Below are 8,097 nucleotides of genomic sequence, written 5' to 3'. Positions count from 1 at the left end.
GCTCTATACAGGGTGTTACGGTACAGAGTCAGTGTGGAGGCTCTATACAGGAGGTACCGGTACCGAGTCAGTGTGGAGGCTCTTTACAGGGTGTTATGGTACCGAGTCAGTGTGGAGGCTATATACAGGGTGTTACGGTACTGAGTCAGTGTGGAGGCTATATACAGGGTGTTACGGTACCGAGTCAGTGTGGAGGCTATATACAGGGTGTTACGGTACAGAGTCAGTGTGGAAGCTCTATACAGGGTGTTACGGTACCGAGTCAGTGTGGAGGCTATATACAGGGTGTTACGGTACCGAGTCAGTGTGGAGGTTATATACAGGGTGTTACGGTACCGAGTCAGTGTGGAGGGGTACAGGCTAGTTGAGGTAATCTGTACATGTACAGTGCCTTGCAAAAGTATTCACCCCCCTAGGCGTTTTTCCTATTTTGTTGTAACCTGTAATTTAAATGGATTTTTATTTGGATTTCATGTAATGGACATAGACAAAAGAGTCCAAATTGGTGAAATGAAATGAAAAAATATATATTGTTTCCAAAAATAAAAAAATAAAATAGAAAAGTAGTATGTGCATATGTGTTCACCCCCGTCGCTATGACGTCCCTAAATAACCCTAAATAAGATCTGGTGCAACCAATTACCTTCAGAAGTCACATAATTAGTTAAATAAACTCCACCTGTGTGCAATCTAAGTGTCACATGATCTGACACATGATCTCAGTGTATATACACCTGTTCTGAAGGGCCCCAGAGTCTGCAACACCACTAAGCAAGGGGCGCCACCAAGCAAGCGGCACAATGAAGACCAAGGAGCTCTCCAAACAGGTCAGGGACAAAGTTGTGGAGAGGTACAGATCAGGGTTGGGTTATAAAAAAATATCAGAAACTTTGAACATCCAACGGAGCACCATAAAATCCATTATTAAAAAATGGAAAGAATATGGCACCACAACAAACCTGCCAAGAGAGGGCCGCCCACCAAAACTCACAGACCAGGCAAGGAGGGCATTAATCAGAGAGGCAACAAAGAGATCAAAGATAACCCTGAAGGAGCTGCAAAGCTCCACAGCGGAGATTGGAGTATCTGTCCATAAGACCACTTTAAGCTGTACACTCCACAGAGCTGGGCTTTACAGAAGAGTAGCCAGAAAAAAAGCCATTTCTTAAAGAAAGAAATAAGCAGACACGTTTGGTGTTCGCCAAACGGCATGTGGGAGATTCCCCAAACATATGGAAGAAGGTACTCTGGTCAGATGAGACTAAAATTCAGCTTTTTGGCCATGCACTATGTCTGGTGCAAACCCAACAACTCGAGAACACCATCCATCATCGGCAGGGAATGGGAAACTGGTCAGAATTGAAGGAATGATAGATGGCGCTAAAGGGAAATTCTCGAGGGAAACCTGTTTCAGTCTTCAAGAGATTTGACACTGAGACGGAGGTTCACCTTCCAGCAGGACAATGACCCTAAGCATACTGCTAAAGCAACACTTGAGTGGTTTAATGGGAAACATTTAAATGTCTAGGAATGGCCTAGTCAAAGCTCAGACCTCAACCCAATTGAGGATCTGTGGTACGACTTAAAGATTGCTGTACACCAGTGGAACCCATCCAACTTGAAGGAGCTGGAGCAGTTTTTCCTTGAAGAAAGGGCAAAAATCCCAGTGGCTATATGTGCCAAGCTTATAGAGACATACCTCAAGAGACTTGCAGCTGTAATTGCTGCAAAAGGTGGCTCTACAAAGTATTGACTTGGGGGGGTGAAAAGTTATGCATGCTCAAGTTTTCTGTTTGTTTGTTTCACAATAAAAAATATTTTAGATTTTCAAAGTGGTAGGCATGTGTAAATCAAATGATACAAAAATCCCCAAAATCTATTTTAATTCCAGGTTGTAAGGCAACAAAATAGGGAAAATGCCAAGGGGGTGAATACTTTCTCAAGTCACTGTAGGTGGGGGCTTGGCGCTCCTGGATTTCTGCCGGTAGCAGAGACTGGAGTCTCTGACAATTTTATGGACTTTCCTCTGGCAGCGCCTAGTATATAAGTCCTGGATGGCAGGAAGCTTGGCCCCAGTGACGTACTGGGTCATACGCACTACCCTCTGTAGCACCTTACGGTCAGATGCTGAGCAGTTGCCATACCAGGCGGTGATGCAACCGGTCAGGATGCTCTCGATGGTGCAACTGTAGAACCTTTTGAGGATCTGGGGACCAATGCCAAACTTTTTCAGTCTCCTGAGGGGGAAGAGGTGTTGTCGTGGCCTCTTCACGACTATCTTGGTCTGTTTGGACCATGTTAGTTTGTTGGTGATGTGGACACCAAGGAACTTGAAACTCTCGACCCGTTCCACTACAGCCCCGTCGATGTTAATGGGGGCCTGTTCGGCCCTCCTTTTCCTGTAGTCCACGATCAGCTCCTTTGTCTTGCTCACATTGAGGGAGAGGTTGTTGTCCTGGCACCACACTGCCAGGTCTCTGACCTCCTCCCTATAGGCCGTCTCATCATTGTCGGTGATCAGGCCTACCACTGTTGTGTCGTCAGCAAACTTAATAATGGTGTTGGAGTCATGTTTGTCCACGCAGTCATGGGTGAACAGGGAATACAGGAGGGGACTAAGTACACACCCCTGAGGGGCCCCAGTGTTGAGGATCAGCATGGCAGACGTGTTGCTGCCTACTCTTAGCACTTGGGGGCGGCCCGTCAGGAAGTCCAGGATCCAGTTGCAGAGGGAGGTGTTTAGTCCCAGAGTCCTTATCTTATTGATGAGCTTTGAGGGCACTATGGTGTTGAACGCTGAGTTGTAGTCAATGAAAAGCATTCTCACGTAGGTGTTCCTTTGGTCCAGGTGTGGAGTGCGATTGAGATTACGTCATCTGTGGATCTGTTGGGGCGGTATGCAAATTGGAGTGGATCTAGGGTTTCTGGGATAATGGTGTTGATGTGAGACATGACCAGCCTTTCAAAGCACTTCATGGCTACCGACCTGAGTGCCACGGGGCAGTAATCATTTAAACAGGTTACCTTCGTTTCCTTGGGCACAGGGACTATAGAATGTATTCCGAATGGCACCCTATCCCCTATATATAGTTCACTACTTTTGACCAGGGCCCATAGCAGTGGACTATATAGGGAATACGGGTGTGATATGAGACATACCCATATTCCCAATATAGCCCAGGGCAGTGTGTGTGTGTGTGGAGGGAGTGGTCAGTTGTACCCGCCTATTCCTCGAGCGACAAACACACACACACACACACACACACACACACACACACACACACACACACACACACACACACACACACACACACACACACACACACACACACACACACACACACACACACACACACACACACACACACACACACACACTGCCCGTCTCAGACAAACACAGTCAGGCTGTGGTCATGGTAGTCCTGTGGTTAAGGTCACAGTCCAAACTGTCCACTGGAATGTCTGGATGGCACATGGCCTCAACCAATGACCCCAATATAACCTCAATGTAGCCTCAACATGGCCTCAACCAATGACCCCAATATAACCTCAATGTAGCCTCAACATGGCCTCAACCAATGACCCCAATATAACCTCAATGTAGCCTCAACATGGCCTCAACCAATGACCCCAATAGAACCTCAATGTAGCCTCAACATGGCCTCAACCAATGACCCCAATATAACCTCAATGTAGCCTCAACATGGCCTCAACCAATGACCCCAATATAACCTCAATGTAGCCTCAACATGGCCTCAACCAATGACCCCAATATAACCTCAATGTAGCCTCAACATGGCCTCAACCAATGACCCCAATATAACCTCAATGTAGCCTCAACATGGCCTCAACCAATGACCCCAATATAACCTCAATGTAGCCTCAACATGGCCTCAACCAATGACCCCAATAGAACCTCAATGTAGCCTCAACATGGCCTCAACCAATGACCCCAATATAACCTCAATGTAGTCTCAACATGGCCTCAACCAATGACCCCAATATAACCTCAATGTAGCCTCAACATGGCCTCAACCAACAGATCCCCAATATAACCTCAATGTAGCCTCAACATGGCCTCAACCAATGACCCCAATATAACCTCAATGTAGCCTCAACATGGCCTCAACCAATGACCCCAATATAACCTCAATGTAGCCTCAACATGAACTCAACCAATGACCCCAATATAACCTCAATGTAGCCTCAACATGGCCTCAACCAATGACCCCAATATAACCTCAATGTAGCCTCAACATGGCCTCAACCAATGACTCCAATATAACCTCAATGTAGCCTCAACATGGCCTCAACCAATGACTCCAATATAACCTCAATGTAGTCTCAACATGGCCTCAACCAATGACCCCAATATAACCTCAACGTAGTCTCAACATAGAATGTATTCCAAATGGCACCCTATCCCCTATATATAGTTCACAACTTTTGACCAGGGCCCATAGTAGTGGACTATATAGGGAATACGAGTGATTTGAGACATGCCCATGGTCCCAATATAGCCCAGGGCAGCGCTGGCTAAGGTTCGCTGCACTTTCCACTATAAACAGGCTCACGCAACAGGACACAGGCTCAACGGAGCGGCCATGCTGCTCAATTGACTGTCCATGTAGTAGAACTAACCCTCTCTGTCTGTCTGTCTGTCTGTCTGTCTGTCTGTCTGTCTGTCTGTCTGTCTGTCTGTCTGTCTGTCTGTCTGTCTGTCTGTCTGTCTGTCTGTCTGTCTGTCTGTCTGTCTGTCTGTCTGTCTGTGTCTGTCTGTCTGTCTGTCTGTCTGTCTGTCTGTCTGTCTGTCTGTCTGTCTCCACCTCTCTGTCTGTCTGTCTCCACCTCTCTGTCTGTCTGTCTCCACCTCTCTGTCTGTCTATCTCCGCCTCTCTGTCTGTCTGTCTCTCTCTGTCTGTCTGTCTGTCTGTCTGTCTGTCTGTCTGTCTGTCTGTCTGTCTGTCTGTCTGTCTGTCTGTCTGTCTGTCTGTCTGTCTGTCTGTCTGTCTGTCTGTCTGTCTGTCTGTCTGTCTGTCTCCACCTCTCTGTCTGTCTATCTCCGCCTCTCTGTCTGTCTGTCTCTCTCTGTCTCCCTCTCTTCATGTCTGTCTGTCTGTCTGTTTGTCTCCCTCTCGCTCTCACTCTCTCTCCGCCTCTCTGTCTCTGTCTCTCTGTCTTCATCTACTATTGTTATATATAATTTGTTATCTGTTCTTCTACTCAACCTACCTAAGCCTGAACTTAACCTCAGGTTTACCCCTAATTAATAGATAATAGGTTAATGTTGGATCTCCAACATTCCAAAGGTATTGAGCCGATTAAAGAACTAACAGCTGACACATCACATAAACCAGGTGTGACTCTTGGCCCAAATTATGCTCTCTCTCTCTCTCTCTCTCTCTCTCTCTCTCTCTCTCTCTCTCTCTCTCTCTCTCTCTCTCTCTCTCTCTCTCTCTCTCTCTCTCTCTCTCTCTCTCTCTCTCTCTCTCTCTCTCTCTCTCTCTCTCTCTCTCTCTCTCTCTCTCTCTCTCTCTCTCTCTCTCTCTCTCTCTCTCTCTCTCTCTCTCTCTCTCTCTCTCTCTCTCTCTCTCTCTCTCTCTCTCTCTCTCTCTCTCTCTCTCTCTAACCTTCAGACAGGAAGGTGTATGTCAGTTGTCAGAGCTGTATACGGTTGGCAGCAGATTCTGGCAGCAATCTCTGCTTCCCATCGTGTTGCTGTGAGAAGGAGGTGAGATGTACTGTAGGGCCTAATACAGACCAGACCAGACGTACCTGGAACACCGTCACATTGCTGGGAATGATCAGCCGTTCAACTGGAAAAATACATCTGTCCTTTTAACGGTTTATACTATATAATATACACATGACAACAGCAACGGATAACAGCAACAGATAACACCACACGCTCTTGGTTAAATGTCTAAAGCAGTGGTCACCAACCGGTCGATCGCTGTCGACTCGTCAATCTCCGAGGCATTTCTAGTCGATCGTCAAATATTTCTGTAAAAAACCCAACGATAAAGCGTTGTGTTCCTATTTGTTTTTGTCTCAGGCCATTGGTGGTTGGTGCAGCCAATTCAGCTGCCCTGCGCGCCGGGTAGGAAAACTGTTGCCATGACATGTGTCTGAAGGTACAAACTCTGCCTTCCCGGTGGGCCCGGAGAGGAAATCAAGTGCACTATGCCACCGCTGGCCAATCAGATCGCTCAGATCACCGAGTCTGCAGTAACGGAGCAGGCGTGAAAGAAAGCTACGGCAAAATTGATACGGAGATATTTCAAAACGTTTAAAACCACGACTAGAGAGAGACTGTCAACGAATACAGCAAAGAGCTGCTGTTTTTATGACTGAGTTCATGTTTAAGTTCTGACTCAACACTGTCAACATGTCACGGCTGTCTTCCTCCTCCTCGTCTGAGGAGGAAAAGTTTGAGGGATCGGAGGACCAATATGCAGCGTGGTATGTGTTCATCTTGTTTAATAGAAAGAGAACATTTAACGAAACTAATACAAAAACAATAAACCGTGAAGCTAAATAACAAATAGTGCAGACACTAAACACTACACATAGACAATCACCCACAACCCACAATACAAAACAGGCTACCTAAATATGGTTCCCAATTTTTTTATTTATTTTTATTTCACCTTTATTTAACCAGGTAGGCTAGTTGAGAACAAGTTCTCATTTGCAACTGCGACCTGGCCAAGATAAAGCATAGCAGTGTGAACAGACAACACAGAGTTACACATGGAGTAAACAATAAACAAGTCAATAACATGGTAGAAAAAAAAGAGAATCTATATACAATGTGTGCAAAAGGCATGAGGTAGGCAATAAATCGAATAATTACAATTTAGCAGATTAACACTGGAGTGATAAATCATCAGATGATCATGTGCAAGAAGAGATACTGGTGTGCAAAAGAGCAGAAAAGTAAATAAATAAAAGCAGTATGGGGGGTGAGGTAGGTAAATTGGGTGGGTAGTTTACAGATGGACTATGTACAGCTGCAGCGATCGGTTAGCTGCTCGGATAGCAGATTTTTAAAGTTGTTGAGGGAGATAAAAGTCTCCAACTTCAGAGATTTTTGCAATTCGTTCCAGTCGCAGGCAGCAGAGAACTGGAAGGAAAGGCGTCCAAATGAGGTTTTGGCTTTAGGGATGATCAGTGAGATACACCTGCTGGAGCGCGTGTTGCGGGTGGGTGTAGCCATCGTGACCAGTGAACTGAGATAAGGCGGCACTTTACCTAGCATAGCCTTGTAGATGACCTGGAGCCAGTGGGTCTGACGACGAACATGTAGCGAGGGCCAACCGACTAGGGCATACAGGTCGCAGTGGTGGGTCGTATAAGGTGCTTTAGTAACAAAACGAATGGCACTGTGATAAACTGCATCCAGTTTGCTGAGTAGAGTATTGGAAGCTATTTTGTAGATGACATCGCCGAAGTCGAGGATCGGTAGGATAGTCAGTTTTACTAGGGTAAGTTTGGCGGCGTGAGTGAAGGAGGCTTTGTTGCGGAATAGAAAGCCGATTCTTGCTTTGATTTTGGATTGGAGATGTTTGATATGAGTCTGGAAGGAGAGTTTGCAGTCTAGCCAGACACCTAGGTACTTATAGATGTCCACATATTCTAGGTCGGAACCGTCCAGGGTGGTGATGCTAGTCGGGCGTGCGGGTGCAGGCAGCGAACGGTTGAAAAGCATGCATTTGGTTTTACTAGCGTTTAAGAGCAGTTGGAGGCCACGGAAGGAGTGTTGTATGGCATTGAAGCTCGTTTGGAGGTTAGATAGCACAGTGTCCAAGGAAGGGCCGGAAGTATATAGAATGGTGTCGTCTGCGTAGAGGTGGATCAGGGAATCGCCCGCAGCAAGAGCAACATCATTGATGTATACAGAGAAAGAGTCGGCCCGAGAATTGAACCCTGTGGTACCCCCATAGAGACTGCCAGAGGACCGGACAACATGCCCTCCGATTTGACACACTGAACTCTGTCTGCAAAGTAGTTGGTGAACCAGGCAAGGCAGTCATTAGAAAAACCGAGGCTACTGAGTCTGCCGATAAGAATATGGTGATTGACAGAGTCGAAAGC

This window comes from Salvelinus alpinus, chromosome 4 (assembly GCF_045679555.1).
Source record: "Salvelinus alpinus chromosome 4, SLU_Salpinus.1, whole genome shotgun sequence".
In the NCBI taxonomy this organism is placed as follows: Eukaryota; Metazoa; Chordata; class Actinopteri; order Salmoniformes; family Salmonidae; genus Salvelinus; species Salvelinus alpinus.
This window is presented reverse-complemented; position numbering follows the sequence as displayed.